Source organism: Amphiura filiformis, chromosome 19 (assembly GCF_039555335.1).
Source record: "Amphiura filiformis chromosome 19, Afil_fr2py, whole genome shotgun sequence".
NCBI classification, from domain to species: Eukaryota; Metazoa; Echinodermata; class Ophiuroidea; order Amphilepidida; family Amphiuridae; genus Amphiura; species Amphiura filiformis.
Window position 1 is genome coordinate 31521778 of NC_092646.1, and position 20435 is coordinate 31542212.

General features: G+C 35.5%; 1 protein-coding gene across 1 annotated transcript in view; it reads right to left on the minus strand.

The window, feature by feature from the left end:
• LOC140141182 (uncharacterized) overlaps positions 1–20435 on the minus strand; it is a 574562-nt gene that overhangs the window by 283940 nt on the left and 270187 nt on the right. The window lies entirely within an intron of this gene.

The window sequence follows — 20435 nt, forward strand, 5'->3', positions numbered from 1 at the left end:
ATTACTTATCTTGTTGTATAACAACCTTGACCATGCACAGCAGGAGCCCAGCGTGATGTTTTCTGAAAATAACCATGTGTTTCTCAAACATGCTGTCAGTGGCTGCATTGTATTCTGGGCTTACATTTAATCAACCTCTGACAGTCAAGAGTGATTTAGTGATTTTGACTTGAGTTAACTGGAACACACAGAGATACTCTGCAAAAGTTTGCATAATGACCATATCCTATCATTCTTAGCAAATGACAGAAAACTCGCTAGTGATCATGTGAGTAGCCCGGAGGGGTTTCTCTCAACTTTGGTTTGGGTGGGGATGTTGTTCAGTATCGCTTGAATAATTGTTTATTTACATCTTTTACAAGAGGTTGTAATATATTTTACAGAGAGAGGGGCAGAATCTGCTATGTAATAAATATACATATAAAGTACAGTATATCTAATCAAACATTTTTTACCTCTTCAGAAATAGTCATTATTTTTATTGTAAATAGCAATTGAGCTGAAATGTATACTTGACCAATAACAGTAACACAGTTGAATACCTAAGTGGAAGAAGGGCCCAACTCCACCATTTTACAAAAATGAGTTTGACCCAGCAGTTTATTTCTAGCAGAGAGTTCTTCCTTGTGTGTGAAAGAAGGGCTCAAATCCCCTCTCTAAATAGTCGTCCAAGTACACTTATGGTTTCTATGGAAGAAAGGCCCAACTCCATGAGTTAGACCCAGGCATTTTATTGCTAGCAGAATGTTCTTCCTTATGTATGAAGGAAGGGCTCAAATTCCTTCTCCAAATAGTCTTCCAAGTACACTTATGGTTTCTATGGAAGAAAGGCCCAACTCCATGGAATTGAGCCTTTCTTCCACGAAATAATATTGGAATTATTATGGAGATGGAGTTGAGCCCTTCTTCCTCTTAGGTATTCAATTACTCCTGATATGTGACATGATCAAGGGGAATGAGTCACATGTCGGCCTTGGTCGAAAATGAGTTTTACACATCTTTCTAAAGAGGACATGTAGAGCTTTCAGAAACTGAAAACCCCATATTGATACGACTTTTCTTTGTGAAGTTATGTCAATTTATCAATCGCTGAAAACAATATAAAACAAATGAATTTTAACACTTTCTTTGCCAATATCTCAAATTCAATATTAGCGACATCCGACTCATTTCCCTTGATCGTGTCACATATATCTTTTTTAAAATCCAAAAAAATAGTGCTGTATTTTTCTGGAATAGGGAGTAGTTTCAACCACATGCATTAAGCTATGAACATTAAAGCTGCAGCACCATTGGTGCTCTTGTAATTTCTGTGTAGCTAATGGAAAAAATAATGCAGGTATGAGCATTGAGCAGCTGTAATTTTTTATCTAAGGCGCCAAAAATAAACCCTGTTCTACGGGCGGGCAGACTTTACAAGTAGGGGCGGTCAGGCATTTTGTTTTTATTTTGTTGCTTTTTTTTCTGGAGGCTAATATTACCCCAAAATTTTAACAAAATCTGACAAATCTGAAGATTTTTTCCAAACATATTTTCTAAACATTTTCAGCTGAACAGCTGATTTTACATGATTTTAGCAAAGTTAAAGATAAACAGTAGAACAGGGTTTTTTCCGTCTCCTAATTTTTTTTTGTCTTTGGTACCAGTTGTATTCAACCATGTGTGCAACCTGTTATGTGTCACAAAAAGTAAATATGACATGTTTTGCGAGACCACAACTCAACTTTACCAGCAATTAAAAAAAATGTTTTTATAAAATCTTATAAATGTATTTTGGTTAAAATGTTTTTTAAATGTTATTAAAATAAAATTTAAATGTCAGGTTATATGAAGGTCATGAAAAATATTGTGTATTAGATATCTCTCAGTATGAAACAAGTCTTATTTTACACTTTTTACGTCACCAGTCAATAAATAGTAAGTCCAGTTGACTAGATTTTAATTTAAATCAACTTGATATTTTATATACCTGGATGACTGAGAATAATATACACACATACTTTTTACTTTAGTATGATTTCTTTTCTTTTGTAGTTTTTACCTATATATTCTGTAGATGTACCTTTATATTCTGTAGATATTATATGTAAAGAATGTTGTAGAATATCATAATCATGCAATTTTTTTTTATTCAATTTTTTTTTTAATTTCAAGGAAAATAAAGCAAGCGACATTCAATTCTCTGCACTTTAAGGGATCTAGAATGAGCGTTTATGGCGTTTCAACAGTATTTTTTGTGGGACATGAAAGCACCTCAGACGTATCGAATTGCATTCTGAATACGAAGCATGTATTTCTGATATCAAATAATTTTCATTTTTTGAAATTCACGATATAATACAAATTTCATGACAAATTATTAAAATTTGATATTTTTCAAATTTTTGATATATAACAGTCCTCGAAATAAATTTTATAAATCTTATGATATATTCTTAAAGCGTATGTAGCTGGGAGGAAAAGCCGACGATCAATTGAAAATTTTGACCTTTTATATTGAAGATATGGATTTTTTTTCCCAAAAGACCTCCCAGCAAACACAAAACGTTTTGGACATCATTCGCAAAAAGTTATAAAAGGTTGTCAGAAAACGTTTAAATGTCGGGTTATATAAAAGGTATATTAAGAGTATAAAACGTTTTCGTAACCTTAAAAAACATTTTTTGATAATCTCTTGCTCAGCAAACAAAAATGTTTTATAGAAAACGTTTAAATGTCGGGTTATATGAAGGGTATAAAAACGTTTTAATAACATTCCAAAAACATTCTTGAAAACATGATACAAAACATTCTAAACAAAATGTTATTTTGGGGTTGAAAAAATATTTGGCGAAAAATGTTTGCCCAAAATATTTTCAATAACGTTTTAAAAACGTTTTCATGACCTTTATATAACCCGACATTTAAATGTTATTAAAAGGTTTTGAAAAATACATTTTAAGAACATTTTTGTGTTTGCTGTGTTCAAATATTTTAACATAATGTTATTTAAGTATTGACACAATATTTGGCAAAAATGTTTGCAAAAATAGTTTACAATAACATTTTTTGAAAACATTTAAAAATATTGTTGTAGTGTGTTTTCATACAAAACGTTTTAAATCGTTATCATGACCTTTATATAACCCGACATTTTAATGTTATTAAAACGTTTTTACCTAAACCAAAAGCCAAAATATAACTTATTTAAAACGTTTTAAAACGTTTTTGTGTTTGCTAGGGCTATTTGTTTTTTGGTGTTTTGGGAAAAAATCCATATCTTCAATACGAACGTCAAAATTTTCAATTGATCGTCAGCTTTTCATCCACCTACATACACTTTAAGTATAAATCATCAGATTTATAAAGTTTACTTCAAGTACCGTTAAATATCAAAAATATCAATTTTTAATGATTTGCCATAAAATGTGTATTACATTGCGAATTTCAAAAAATCAAAATATTTGATATCAGAAGGACATTCTTCGTATTCAGAATTCAATTCGATATGTCTGATGTGCTCTAATGTCCCAAAATAAATACTGTCCAAACGTTCATACCCCAGCCCTTAAGGATGTTGCCAAAAAGTTAAAATATCATGCAACTCACTTAACCCCATTATTCCAGGGACGGATTTAAGCAGTGGCCCGGGGCCAGTGGATTTTGCGTTGGGCCAGTAAACTTCCAACAATGCTGGCCCGGTGGGCCACTAGATTTTTGAGCCTGATATAACACTTACGAGACAAGATGAGTGATGGTCATAGGTGGTGGCCGCATTGCATTCTCTAAATTCTGTAAATTTTCATCGTCAACCGTGTAATTGAATGGGATTATTTTGAAATTTTAAAACGCTTGAAATATCACAAACAAATAGGAGTAGTAGAGTAGGTTACCCCCGAAGAGCAGTGTGGGGCATATGGGGCTTGGTACATTTGCATACTCAGATGATGTCATAATTATGCTAATTATGAAAATCATGCAGAAAATTGGTCTTAAAACAATGTATAAATGTATGATCATGTCATCCGCCGCCTGGATGATCATATTTACACAGTTTTCTGCTCTGCCTGTCACTTGAAATTTATATCTTTATTCAATGATTTTTTTTGGTATATTAATATTTATATTCTTATTCTTGCGTGATAGTAGGCCTTTGTACTACTTAGCTCTTCCATGCGCTACATAATTATATCTGATGATGATAGCGCTTGGAACTAAAAAAGGCAGGACTACTGACTGAACTTGTGTTAGTGACTACACTCTCTACATTGAGTACATTCAGTACAAAACAAATTAAAATGTAAAGGTTTGCTTGACTTTAAGGGCTCGGATAATGATGTTTCCACATATTTTTGTGGGACCTGAGAGCACATCGAATTACATTTTGAAAACGAGGAATATCAAATAATTTAGATTTTTTTTATATTTGCGATATGATCATTGTATGATGACAAATAATTAAAAATTGATATAGATTTTTCCCCAAAAGCACCGACAAAAAGTTGGGGTTTTTTTGCAGTAAAACATATTGAAAAAGCTGGGCCAGTAAATTTATTGCAGGGCCACTAGATTTGCCATTTCACTGGCCCGGAGGGCCAGTAGAAAACTGAAACCTAAGTCTGTCCCTGCATTATTCATTTATTATCTGCTAAGAACTATTCTGATTGGCTACTACTAAGAGGCTGATATCACATATGGAGCCAATCAGAAATATGGTAAGAATATTTGGTAGGGCCGAAGCATAAAATGAGAGATCTATAAAACTGTTCCGTCCATTATTCATGTTATAAATTTCAAAAGTATATTCAGTCTCATTAGTAGCACCACTGCCTTACATGTATGTCTACACACAGTGCAAAAATATGATAAACCTAAAACTCAGTATGAAATAAGTGAATCTTATTCTACACTTTTTACTTTTGTATGATTTAGTTCTAGTTTTTGTTTTGTAGTTTGTACCTATATTCTGTAGATGTCACCTTTATATTGTGTAGAATAGTATTGTATGTAAAGAGTGTTGTAGAATAGTATTATGTAAAGAGTTTTGTAGAATATTATAATCATGTTCAATCATGCAACATTTTTTGATTCAAATTTTTTTAACCTTTCCTAACAAAAAACATTCTCTAGTTGCAGAAGTTTAAATATGATGCAACTCACTTAACCGTATTAATATCTGCTTCTAAGAATTATTCTGATTGGCTACTAAGAGGCTATAATATCATGTATTGAGCCAATCAGAAATATGGTAAGAATTATAGACATGGACTTCCCTGATTGTATTAGTTGAATCAATTGGTGTATATTTTGTTCTGAAGGTCCAAAAGAAAAGAGGTATAAAAAAAAGATGAAGAAAAAATATTACCATCTCAGGAGCAATTATGCCTTGAATCAAGGCTAGCCAAAACCAGTGAAAACCAATGTGGGCCCAGTGATACGCTAGCTGTGCTGCATTCTCGTGAAATATTGAATTCTGACTTGAACATCAATCTATTCTAACCACTGTTTGCCATCCATATTCATGTTGAGTTTTGAATCAGTAGTCTTATCCCCAGTTTAATTGCCACGCATATGTTGAGTTATGAATATGTAGTCTTATCCCCAATCTAATTTGCCATGCATATTCATGTTGAGTTATGAATCTGTAGTCTTATCCCAATCTAATTTTCCATGCATAATTATGTTGAGTTATGAATCTGTAGTCTTATCCCCAGCCTAATTTTCCATGCATATTTATGTTGAGTTATGAATCTATAGTCTTATCCCCAGTCTAATTTCCATTCATATTTATGTTAAGGATGCACACAGGATCACTGAAGTGTTACATGGCCAAAATTGAGTTTTCATCACTAATGTCATCTTCAAACCGTATTTTATCTTGTCATTAATAGATTTTAAAGAAATCTTAAAATTTGAACCATAAGAAAAGCTATTTTAAAGACCCCTTTTCATTAAAAATTCGTCAAAATGCAAAAGCAAATAAATCATTGTTTTCCCGCAATAGATCGCGTTCTCGTAACGCGTACTGCGGCGTACAGCTAGCAAAGACACGCACACATGGTAAACTGGATGGGCGAGGTGATTGCTGAGGCACTGGAGTCGCCAATCGCGATCACTACCGTTTATCGTACGGTATTGATCTCTTCCAAGGTAGGTAAAGCTTGCACCATTGCATTGCGAAACTGCGGGCCGGCAGATCATCACCGTCCCCGTCCCAGAATCACTATGCCTACTCGATAAATTTCGCCAAAAAAAAAAGTGCTGATATAGTGGTATAAAGTGTTTTTTTTTATATGAACATAATAGTGAATTTTTTTGTTTGTTTTTGTTTTGTTTTTCAAGTTTCATTCTGAACTTGAAAAGATGAAATTTATCTGTAAGTAGTAGTTAGCCGTAAGAAGCCCTGTAGGCCTACAGATGACGCAATCTGGCAGATAGATAGAAAACGTAGGCCCTAAATATTTTGCTAGTAGGCTAGACTTAGCCCGTATAGTACATCATTAGGCTTATTATTTTATGTTTAAAAATTTGTTTTCATTCATTTCATTTCATTGTTTGATTTACCAAGTTGGTGTAGTTGGACAAGAATATAGGCCTATAGCTTATATTTTAGGCCTATGCAGTCCCAGCCTTGGTTCGGGGGCCTCTGCGGTCGTTTAGTCTCGTCTGAATTTTGAAGACCATAAAAAATAGGCAAGCAGTTTATACTACCGGTAGGCCTATACCTAAGGCCCTGAATAATGTTTCAAAGTGTTATTAAAACACGGATTTAAGATTCGTTTTCAAACGTTCTCTGATTGACCATTAACGCAATGTCAAAAACGTTGACATTTCACATGTTTCAATACATCATATCTAGGCATAGGCCTACAACTCTATGTCAAAAATGTCGATATTTGAAATCGGCATAGCGAGCACGCGTTTATGAAAGCATTTTCATGAATGTTTTAATGCTAAATAATAATTTCAAACGAGAAGTATAATCGAAAACGCAAATTCGTGCTTTTTTCATAACCCATTTTAACTACGGTAGGCCTACATATCAATTAGTAGGCCTATTAGGTCAACCATATGCCATGATTGCGATAAAGGCTTTTGGTTTTACAACACTTTTTGCGAATGTTTTGGCCGAATGCCTTTTTATTTGCAATGTTTGTCTGGCTTTCAACTTTCACGTTTATAATGTTTTCTGTATACTTAAAAAAGTAAACTGCTTTAAAGCATTTTTCGTGAATGTTTTCATGCAGTGTTTTAAAACGCTCTTTATAGCATGATGCCTATATACGGTAGGCCTACTGCATAAACCACAATCTAATTTAAAGCCATAAGTGTTCCGTTTTCTACTTTTGAAATTCGGTTTTGTTAGGCTATGTCAATTTCCGTGTTTTTCAGTTTTCTTGTGACCTCTCCGTGTTTTGCCCGTTTAACATATATATAGGCCTACTTTTTGTCCGTTTTACAAGAAGTTTATTCAAGACATATTACAACTTTTACCCCATTTTTTACACGTTTATTTGATTGAAAACAACAACAGACACACTTTTTTAAATTTTTGTTGTTGTATTTTATTCACTTTTTATGCGGTACAAAATATTTTACAACTTTATTGTGGCTTTAGGCCTATAATAGGCCTATGACTTTTGTACGTGTTTGATATTCCGTAAAAAGTTAAAAATAAAATATGATAACAACAAACAATTACAATAACAAAAACGGAATATTGAGTAATGCGACACATCAGAATCTTTTAAAATTTTACTTGGGATTCCTGTGATGTAGGTAGGCCTAGCTATATAACGGGCGTTAAAATGCCTAGGCCCCTATCTTTGGCGCGGACGGGCCGCGGTGGTGCCTCTCAAGAAAAAGCAACGAATAGTAACAACATCATGTTTATGGTTCAGAAAAGGACAATGAACATACAAATGCAATATTTGTCAACCCCAAAAAAAGAAAAAAAAATCACCAAAAACGATAAATTAAAAACATTGTATTTTTTAAAGCAAAATTATGAAAATTAGCACAAAACAGAAATCGCAATTATCATGATTATGTCTCAATTTATTCTTCATTTCATAACACTTCCTGGTTATCTGCTAAAATAATTGCTTGTCAGTTATTCTATATGCTACTTTTAATGTTCTGATGTCCGCAAATTTTAATACAGAGCATGATCTTTTATTATACGGAACAGGACAAAATTGTGCTTAAATAATCATGGTTTCGTTCGCGGCAACACGACCATGCACTGTGCAACTTATTCGCGTAACCTGTCTGTCTGTCCGCGCGCCCAGTCGCTCCTCAAACGCCGACGCGACGCCGCGACCTTGCCGGACGCTCTGCTGCACCATGGAAACAAGACTGAAGTAAATAAAATGGCTACTCCATGTGGATAAACATCTGCCGAATGTGCACGGATAATTTTGTCATATTGTATATTTTACCTTCTAAATCACCAAAAAATGCCAATCTGCTGCAGTTGGACGCCCCTTCTCATTTTCTAACTTGACCAAACGTCACAAGTCACCGGATTATATATTTATGGAATAATCTTCAAAAATGGACCTAAAATTCGCGGTATTTTTCTAAATCGCGATTTTCGGCAAGTTCACTTTTGACCACTTTTAACCATTTTTGGTCCGCGGTAGCGTCTAAATGAAGCATCACTGAGGTAAGTTTTTAAGTCAAACGTTTAGATATGGCCAAAATCTAGATAGTGTTTTTTCATTTTTTTAAATTAGGGCCTAGAACTTTTTATATCACCCATGATTCAAAAATTTGAACACGGGTCACACGTTTTTACTGATTTTTTGCCTATATTTTAAAAAAACTAAGCAAAATTTCGAAAAAATAAAAAACACTTTCTAGATTTATTTGTCTAAATTAATAAAATTCATGTTTTACAGTTTTTTTTTTTTAAATAATTTTTTTATGGCGGACCAAAAATTTTTAGTCAAAAAAGCCGTTTTTTGGTATTTTCTCAAAAATTGTACTTTTTGACCCAAAACTGACATTTTAAATGGATTTATGAGCTCATTTCCTTTCAAAAAATGTATACTTTTATATACTTTACATAAATAGTTTTCGAGTTATGAGGTGAATAATAATGGATAATTAGTGATCCTGTGTGCCTCCTTAATGAATATATTTGTCATGCATATTTACATGTATGTTGAGTTATGAATCTGTAGTCTTATCCACAGTCTTATAAAAGTGTCACATAATGTGGACCAGTTTGACATTAACGCCTGTAAACTGAAAATATGTATTATTTTGTTTGGACCCGAAAAATTAACGAGGGCACATAGATATCAGATCCAAGGGCTGAATAGGTAAAATATTGGCTTATTTCCACAGAGGAGTAAGATAAGACAGAGCGCGTACCACCAGTCAAAGTCCCCGTGTATTGTATGGTACCAGTTCTCGCATATTCATGAGGGCCGATTGTTCGATCGTGCTGTGTCAAACAATCACGCCAGCGCTGCGTGCCTTCGCGTATACGCGATAGAGCGTTGCGTGCTTTCGCGATTACGCGATAGACCATGAAAATACGCGGTAATTGCGTAGCAGTCTCGCCTGTCGCATTTCATGGAACAATTGGCCCTCATTATCGGATGAGGCGGAGACTTTGACTGGTGGTACGCGCTCTGTCTTATCTTACTCCTCTGTGCTTATTTCTAATACTGCATATGGTCATGCATGCACTGTTTGTCTTTGGAACTGAAGAAACAATGTTTTTAGTTAAACATTTTGGATTTTGTTTGACAAAACCAAGTGAATATTTTACTCACTCCAATATTTCGTCCTACTCATCGGAGGACTTCATCAAGTATGATTGAAGTGGTTTCCGGTATTTCTTAGTCTCTTTTGCAGACTTCAGTAGTGGATTGTAAACATCATACATGACTTAAGAAATCACTCAAACTTGTTTGCCAGGAAAGTGGATCAGATGACCTCAGTCATACTTGATGAAGTCCTCCGATGAGTAGGACGAAATATTGTAGTGAGTAAAATATTCACATGGTTTTGTCAAACAAAAATCCAAAATGTTTATTTACTGAACAAACCTGAATTCAACAATGTTTTTAGTTACTATTTTTTGCAAAGACCAGTCCCGTAAAAAGAACTGGGTCACGTCTGCATATTATTTGGCGAATGAGGTGCTGATGCAGTGGCGTAACTAGGGGGCTGAGGGAGTGCACTTGGCGCCACCCTTAGGGGGGTGCCAAACAGGGTTTTCTTTAAGCATTTTGCTGAAGGGGTATTTTCAAAAAAATTTGACCCTTTCAATTGTGAATATTTCCTCTGAAGGAGTCAAAAACATTGCCCAAGGGGTATTTTTATAATATTATTTTTGAAGACATTTTTAACAATATGTGTGTTTTTGGAGCCATATGCGTAGATCCGGATTGGGGTGGTGGGGGGGGGGGAATCTCCCCCAATATTTTGCCAGGGGGATGGTCCATACAATCATCCCCCAATATTAATGTTGACGCCTGTATGTGGGTTTCTGACCAAATTAACCTCATATTTGGCCATTTTAGCCCCAAAAGTGCACATTTTCGCGAGCTCTGCGCGCATTTATTCCACTTTTGCACCATATTTCAACAGTTTAGCTTCAAAATGGCAAAATTTTTTGTACCATAAACTTATTCTTTCTCCAAAAGGTGCACTATACTTCAAGACACCCCCCCACGAGTCAAAAAAATCTATGCCACTGTTTGGAGCAGTGGCGGATCTAGAGCAGTCAGAAGGGGGTAGGGGCAATTTTAGAAGAAAATAATAATATTTAAAGATGCCCCCTGAGAAGTAAGAAACTTTAGCAAAATGAAGACCTAATTGAAGCAGTTTGGTGGATCATTTTGGCAATATTAATGTGTAACATTTTAGTTTAAAAAAGACGAACATTTGTGAAATGAGCAGTCCATGGAGTCTTTCGTGGACGGCAAGTTTTCCCTATTATGGTAGGCCTATAAATTGTGTTAATTGCAGAAAGCAGAAGTGAAAGTGGCCATTTGTTTATCAACTATGCAGGGTGATGTTCCCCCCTTAGAACTTGGAAAAATTGTGCATATCGGGAGTATAGGTCCTACATGCCAAAAGCCGAGAATAAATACACAATATCAGGTGTTTCTCTATTCAATTCTTGCAATATCTGAACGCGTACGTTTTCAAGATTTTGTACGCATTGGACTTTGGGACTAGGGATTTGAAGGAGTCAAGAAAAGTGCCTGAACACGTAAATACGCGTGTTTTGTGCGTTAAAGAAAACCCTGGCGCCAAATTGACCAATTCAGCATCGATTCCGCGCCCCTCCAAGCGATGAAAGTGAAAATTTCCGCATGCTTCGCGCGCATTTCAGCACAAAATCAATTGAAAGACCATTTTAAGACCGATATTCAACTTCTGATCGCATGTCACAAATAGGTCACCCAAAAATGGAGCAGCCGTAACATGAAAACGCTTTCTTCAAACTTCAAGTTAGGTTTATTCTAAAAGTATAATACCTATTGTAGAAACTTTGGTGTCATTTTGTAGATAATTATGTTCTTTTTCAAATACAAAAAAACCCAAGTCAATTGGATAAGTACTTTGTGATTTATACCTCAATATGTAAGATGTGTCAATGGAGCAGCCGGTTCGGGAGAGCCCCATAGGGTTATACACAAAATTGTGAAAATATGGCAAACTTCAAACCTTTGTATCTTGAAAAGTACAACTAGCATTGACCTCAAATTGCACATATATCATCCTGGATTGTGGATCTACCTCATAGTACATCAACTGTAACAAAAGATGTAACCAATTAATTGCCTAATTAAATACTAATTAAGACAGTTTTCCCTATATGTTACTGTACAAAGTGTGCATATTATGCTCCGACATTTCTAAATAGACTATCTCTTGCCCGAATCACCCTGCTTATTCAAAAGAACACTTATTTTTAAGGAAATTTGATGAGGAATTCAATTTTGCTATTAGTTTTAGTGCCAGAAATGGAGGAAGAAAGTTTTGATTGAAAAATGTCATAAAAATTGTGAAATTATTTTACAATTTTTGACCACCCTGTATGTTTAACGCAAGGCATACTAAACTCTTTCTTATTAATTTGTTTGAAGGGCCGATGCAATGTCTTTCTGAATCCATATTTATTTTGAACTACATAGCTTTCAGAAAAGGAAAAATATGGGGTTCACCATGACAAGAAAGATGCTAAGTTTGTTGTTGTTGCACCCTGTATATTTCTCACCCACCCTGTATTATGATGTTATGCTTTGTTGATTTGGCATCCTTGTAATATAAGCTTTCCAGAAATATATACTTTTAATGGTCTAAAATGTATTCATTAAAAGTTGTGTTGAATTGAATCAAAATTGGTGATATTTTTCTCATTTTACATCATGTTACACAAAAGATGACCAATTCATGACATGCGACCTTCTAGTAACCAAAATTAATTAGTGGTAGGCCTTATTTGTCCAAAGTTTCATGCGCGCAGCTGTTGTTTCCAGAATTGGGGGGCTTATCTCGGGGCTTATGTATGCTTAACCACAACCCCTAGCTACGCCGACTGCCCGTGTCTAAGATATTCTCGGGTGGGGGGTTAGGGGCGCCAATTTTGTTTCTTGCCCCTGGCGCTAACAACCCTAGTTACGCCACTGTGCTGATGTGATGATGATATTAACCAATCAAAACCCATCATGTTTACACAGTAAACTGGGCCAAATTGTGCAGTGCCAAAATTGTGCAGCGCAAAAGGGCTTTGCAAATATATGTAGCTCAGCTTATGAGAATTCTGAATCTATAGGAATCCTGTTCAGTCCAATGATATTGTTGAAATATGATGTAGCATTTTAGTAAGCAAATAAATAGAACACAGCAATATTATATTTTCATATGTAAAAGTAAACTACAAAATAGCATTTGTATAGCAATAGCACTTCTAAAATGATTATTTCTGTACTATACACATAAAAGTATACATTGGCGGGCCAAACATTTTAATGTACCCCCAGCTCCCCTTCTGTGTGGTGCCGCCACTGCACTGCTTGTGTTGATTATTTTTATGAAAATTACTGTTGTATAAAACACTTTGCAGTGTTAATCATAAGCAATGCCTCCTATTATACAGTAAGCTAAAGAATTAAGGTACCAGTTATGTTCACCATCCTAAATAAAGACAAATATGTCAAAATTAAAATAAGCAGTCAATACATGTACTCTTTACCTATGATTTAAGACCTTATTAATTTGTTGAAATTGGTTGAGAATTAAAGAAACAGTGATCTAAAAACCTAATGAAGAAACAAAATCAAAAGTTGTACTTTTGTTTTCTAATCAATGAAAGCACGACCCTGGTTTGAACGTGCTAATCAATGGAAGCGCAGCACTAGTTCTCTTGTTCACGAACACTTTGTGTGCAAATCAATAGGGCATTTAATACAGCAAACTGCAACTTTTAAATTGGTATCTTCCGTGGGTTTTGAGATCGCCGTGTCTTTATTTGTGACCGTACAGCACGAATGAGCCGTAAATGTCCTCAATTGTATTCTGAGTTACAGTGTAAAATGGGCATGAAGGTCGTATTCATAGGTACCTCAATTTGGTGCTACGTGTACCTCATTTAATGAGATACACGTAGCACCAAATTGAAATACCTATGAATATGACCTTCATGCCCATTTTACACTGTAACTCAGAATACAATTGAGGACATTTACGGCTCATTCGTGCTGTACGGTCACATTTCTTTAACAATTTCAACAAATGAGGTATTAAACTCGAGCTAAAAGATTCAGCTATTGGCTGCTGGTTCCAATTATGAAATATCGGTCTTTCTTTATGATATACAGGAGGTGAACATAACTGCAGCTGTTGGCTTACTGTAGATAAGTATTATAAAAGTATTATATAAGTAAGATAAGTATTATATAAATATTATATAAGTATTATAATCCAGATAAGTATAATACTTATCTGGAACTTGTGTATCAAAGACGTATTAAAGGAACTGGAATGAGCGTTTCGACAGCATTTTTTGTGGGACATGAGAGCATATCAGACCTATCGAATTGCATTCTGAATACGAAGAATGTCTTTCTGATATCAAATAATTTTCATTTTATGAAATTCACAATATAATACAAATTTTATGACAAATTATTAAAATTTGATATTTTTCACATTTTGGAGATATAACAGTCCTCGAAGTAAATTTGATAAATTTAATGATATAGTCTTAAAGTGTATGTAGCTGGGACAAAAAGACCTAATTTTTTTTTGGTGTTTTGGGAAAAAAATCCATATCTTCAATACGAAAGGTCAAAATTTTCAATTGATCGTCGGCTTTTCATCCCACCTACATACACTTTAGGTAGAAATCATCAGATTTATAAAGTGTACTTCGAGTACTGTTAAATATCATGGTTTTATTTAAAACAAAATCATAGTGACCATAAAAACGAATAAAAAATGCGTCTCTCAACACGAGATATTCAAAACTCCCGAGCACCAAAATTGTCGAGTGCAATATCAATTTTTAATGATTTGCCATAAAATGTGTATTACATATTGCAAATTTCAAAATTATTTGATATCAGAAGGCCATTCTTCGTATTCAGAATGCAATTCGATATGCCTGATGTGCTCTCATGTCCCACAATAAATACTGTCCAAACGTTCATACCCCATCCCTTGATATGTGGGATATTTTTGTTTGTGATCAAAACCTTGTTAGAACTATACTTGTCTTGTATGTGGTTCAATTAATTTGTCAAAAATATTGTCTTATTTGACTAATTAAAATTAATAGAATATATGTGATGCGATCAAGGGAAATGAGTCTGATGTCGATCAAAATCAAAATTCAGTCTTCAATCTTACTATATACATGAACTATTCTCTAAGCTTTACTTTGCTGAAAACCCCATCATAATTAGACTTATGGTTCCAGAGTTATGGCCATTTTAATGTTGCTCAGAACAATAAAATACAAAGGAAGTTGAATACTATTATTATCACAAAATCAATATTCCCGACATCCGACTCATTTTGCTTGATTGCATCACATATATATTGATATGTCATCAATATCTTTGTATAAGGGATATACAATCATTTCATTTCAACAGATAAAATGTAAGACCAACTTTTTAATATTTTGATAGAATATGTAAACTGTGATTAAAAAACCCTTACACTGCCACTAAATGTGACTCAAAGTTGACTGTTTTCATACATTCTCTAATTCTAAGGCTACTGAAAAAGAAGAGTGCAGTGATTTATAGTGCGATTCGTCACTAGTATAATTTTATTTCATCTATTTTAGTTGGCCTAGCATCTCAGGCTACTAACTATGAGCTCAGGTTTTAGCAAAAAATACATTGATAGGCCCTACATGATACAGTCATGTATACAGTAGAATTCACCATAACCTTTGCAGGACTCCCCATTAAAAGCTATTAAACCCAAGTCCATGGGAAGTGATTTTGAGAGAAAAACATGTGTATCATTTTAATTCCTTCAGTTATATTTACCTAGTTATGGCAAGTTTTACGTGCAAATGAGTGGGTTAAACTGTATTAAGTATGACGATTAGCATTTCAGGGACTTCGTGGGGTTCATTTTAAATTTTGGACTTGGGTGGTTTTTTGAATCATATACAAAGACAACAATGTTTGAATGAGATAACCACTAGTAAGATAATACAAAATAAAGCACACAGGTATGCATAATGTTGATAAGCATTCTGCCATGTAATATAAACCACACACTTTCCTTTATTAAACCCATTTTTTTTTTCAAAAGTCACTCTCCAGCAATGAATGTGTTAGAAGCGGACTTTAATACACACTGGGTTTCAATCAATGTGTTACAAGACTCAAATCATGGACTTGGGTGGTTCTTTCATACATGCTATTTTTCACATGCTCAATAGACACAGTGGATGATTTTGAGTTGTTTTTTCATACATATGACAGGCCTATGCATAGCAAGAAATTCCCATGCTTAACTCAATTTGGCCACAGTATGGACTTGGGTGGGTTTTGTATTCATATATTCAATTGTATGTGGGCCTTTGTTCATGAAATGAGACAATACTCTGCTTATTGTTAACCAGCATTCTTGAAAATGAGCATCATAATGATTGTTGACTTTAAACACGGTTTGGAAATAATTTCTTCATATTTTTTGGTGTTATCTGTCGTTTACATATCCTTCCTAAAACACAAAAGTGCGAATACTTCCAAACACCTCAATTAGCTAAAAATTTAGGACATGTTACAAAAGTATATTTTCTAGAATTTCAGAGAATACTTTAATTGTAGCTTGTACCGTTTTTTTGTGGCATCCTTCAGAAGTGAGCGGTCCGTTACCAATATTTTCAGTCAAATCCCCATTCAATTAACACGGGGAGTTGGCTAGTTATGCCTTGCCCTCACTCATATTTTACCAAAGTGCGACTATTTCTGAACATCTAACCTAGCTGTAATTTTAGGTCATGTTAGAGAAATATATTTGCTAGAAGTTTGGAGAATACTTTAAATATTGGCCGGTTATTTTTCACACAGTGATGTTAACTAGGCAAATGCTTATACTTCTAACATACACTATTTGTAAAGGTCGCGCGTCAATGGTGAGAGCACTGTGTATTGTGTATAGGAAAACGGACAGTAACTGCAGTATGAGCTATTGATAGGCTTTGATAATCATTTCGGAGTGTGTGAAGATTCAAAATCACTCGGACAGCTACTTTCGTAGGTCATGTGGTTCTTTAGTTGGGTTGTAAATTAAAGATAGCTGGAACCCGATCACCTTTGTAAAATTTATAACTCACTAGCGGGACACCCGCGCTACGCGCGGGTCCCCGCTAGGTGAGTAAATGGGAGCGTTCACTAAAACGGGAGGAATTACTGAACAGGTAGAATCATTGAAGATAAATATCATTTATCTGAGTCTGACCCTCGTTAAGCCTAAGTTTCCATAGTCTTTCTTTCTTTTTAGTTTCTTCTACATGGGCCAATTTTGTTCCATTTTTAAAAAACATTTTGCTGCTAAGCTTGCAAATTTCCGTTACCATGTTTTTTATTTACTCAATCCCGTTCCCATTATTTTCTAAATCTGTCCTTTCTTACATTTCCCTGTTGACTTCATTTTTTATTTGCTGCTTAGCTTGTGATTTCCCGTTTTCATGTTATTTATTTAGTTCTGTCCTCAGTTTAATAGCTTTTTTTTATTTAAATCATCTAATTTTATTAGATTTTATTATTCTTTCCTTCTTTAGCCTATTTTATTCCCGTTTTCATTTTCTTACTGTGACTAACTATAGGCTAACCCACATACTCGTAGGCCTACCTGTTTGTCCTCATTTTGTTTTCTTTTTTTAATTACAGTAGGCCTACCTCTTCATGTTGTATGTACTTTTTAACACACATCTTTTCCCCGTATTTATTACGCCTACGGTCGGTCGTTCACCCGTATTATCATTCATTGCGCGACTCTGCGTCGTTTACGCGAGACATGGCGTAGTGCTGCGTTACCCGCGCGCTATCGCTGCGCTACGTGAGCGGCATACGCCCGTACGACGCGCACGGGCTAGCTTGACAACTGACTCCCTTTTTTGTTTACCCAGCATAGCAACGTACCACATTTTCACTGATTTTGAGGCCAATTCTTGACCGTTTTTAACCAAATAAAGTTTAAACACGTTCCCGTATATTCCTCGATCTCCCGTATGAATTTGGCGACATTTGGATCGAAACTGACGGAGCCTTTATAGCATACATAGATAGATAGATACATAGATACATACAACATTTCCCTATTTATAGTAAGACTAGCGGGACACCCGCGCTACGCGCGGGTCCCCGCTAGGTGAGTAAATGGGAGCGTTCACTAAAACGGGAGGAATTACTGAACAGGTAGAATCATTGAAAAGGTAAATTTCATTTATCTGAGTCTGACCCTCGTTAAGCCTAAGTTTCCATTTTAGTTTCTTTCTTTCTTTTTAGTTTCTTCTACATGGGCCAATTTTGTTCCATTTTGCTGCTAAGCTTGCAAATTTCCGTTACCATGTTTTTTATTTACTCAATCCCGTTCCCATTATTTTCTAAATCTGTCCTTTCTTACATTTCCCTGTTGACTTCATTTTTTTTTTTTGCTGCTTAGTTTGTGATTTCCCGTTTTCATGTATTTTCATTTATTTAGTTCTGTCCTCAGTTTAATAGCTTTTTTTTATTTAAATCATCTAATTTTATTAGATTTTATTATTCTTTCCTTCTTTAGCCTATTTTATTCCCGTTTTCATTTTCTTACTGTGACTAACTATAGGCTAACCCACATACTCGTAGGCCTACCTGTTTGTCCTCATTTTGTTTTCTTTTTTAATTACAGTAGGCCTACCTCTTCATGTTGTTTGTACTTTTTAACACACATCTTTTCCCCGTATTTATTACGCCTACGGTCGGTCGTTCACCCGTATTATCATTCATTGCGCGACTCTGCGTCGTTTACGCGCGACATGGCGTAGTGCTGCGTTACCTGCGCGCTATCGCTGCGCTACGCGAGCGGCTTGGCATTAGATACGCCCGTACGACGCGCACGGGCTAGCTTGACAACTGACTCCCTTTTTTGTTTACCCAGCATAGCAACGTACCACATTTTCACTGATTTTGAGGCCAATTCTTGACCGTTTTCAACCAAATAAAGTTTAACCACGTTCCCGTATATTCATCGATCTCCCGTATGAATTTGGCGACATTTGGATCGAAACTGACGGAGCCTTTATAGGCATACATAGATAGATACATAGATACATAGATACATACAACATTCCCCTATTTATAGTAAGACTAGCGGGATACCCGCGCTTCGCGCGGGTCCCCGCTAGATGGGAGCGTTCACTATAAGAGGAATAATTACTGAACAGGTAGAATCATTGAAAAGGTACATTTTATTTATCTGTTCACCCGTTATCATAATCCCGTGACCCGTCCATATACCTTTTTGTCCTTTATTTTTCCTTCTTTCCGTATTATCATGTCCACTGGTCTCTGGCTCGCTAGTCGCGTGGCTCTGCGCCGTTTACGCGCCCATTGGCGTAGTGCGCATTACGCACGAGGCGCCGACGCGCTGCCGGCCAGCTGCAGTGACGCGTATGCTGACAACCGATTTTCATAACAAAAAACCCGTTTTTACCCATATTTTCACTGTTTTTGCAGCCAATTCTTGACCGTTTTCAACCAAATAAAGTTTAAACACGTTCCCGTATATTCATCGATCTCCCGTATGAATTTGGCGACATTTGGATCGAAACTGACGGAGCCTTTATAGGCATACATAGATAGATACATAGATACATAGATACACTGCAAAATTCCTGGCGACAGAGTGACTACATCGCACTGGAACTCTGAAGTCACTACCGCCGTCACTCCAGAATAACCTACCCTATGGTGGCCGACAGAGTCGCTACAGGAAAGTGACTACATCGGAAACAAGGCAGTAGAGTACTATGCAGCAGTGTCATCACGTAGTGACTACAACTGCTAGCCTCCGATGTGTTACCTGCTCGATGCCGCATCGGCGACTCATGATGTACACCACCGACTAGATTCCGACAGTGGTCCACATCTTGTAGTCACATCAAAGTGACTTCCGTAGCCAGTGCCCCATGCATCGCCTGCTCGGTGCCCAGTCGGCGAACTTCAAGGTGACTACGCTGCCGAAAGGTCGTTGACCGAACCATGTTATGAGTTCGAACACTCTGGGGACGCGCGCGTATATCTACCAAATACGCGCTGATGATGACAAATACGCGTATCATGCTTGTTTACTGCTTGTATACGCTCATGACTGAATGGAATGAGTTGGTTTTATAATTAATTGATTGATGCATGCTGTACAGTGGGTCTGTGGTTCTACTGCCGTGTTTGTTTTTGTTTTGTTTTTATCGTGCTTTCTTTATCATTTATATTTCAACTGTGAGACTTCCGATTCATTTTGTTTCATTTATTTATTGTTCTCTTTTATAATATTTTAATTCTTTTCGTGCTGCCTTTGTTTATGCAAAACTTTGGCTTGTGCTATTTTCTTTTTCCGTTTTTCAAAATGGTGTTTTTATAGGCCTATATTAGTTTGATTTGTTTTTCATGTTGATTTTTTTACGTTATCACGTTATCAAATTATGCCTATAAATTGGTGTCACATCAATATAGGCCTGTTGCAATGTTTGTTTGAAATTGTCTTATTTTTTATCACGCAAATATTAATGCTTGTTATGAATTATTATTGTTATAATTATTTATTTTACACATTTAATATTTTAATTCATCAATAGGCCTACATGCTTCTTATAATATTCCTACTTTTAACTTCTTTATTTGCAATTTTTCTCAAGTTGTTTTCTTTCGAAGTGTTTCTTTGTTTCTTCCATTCTTCGTTTATTGGTTTCTTCCTGT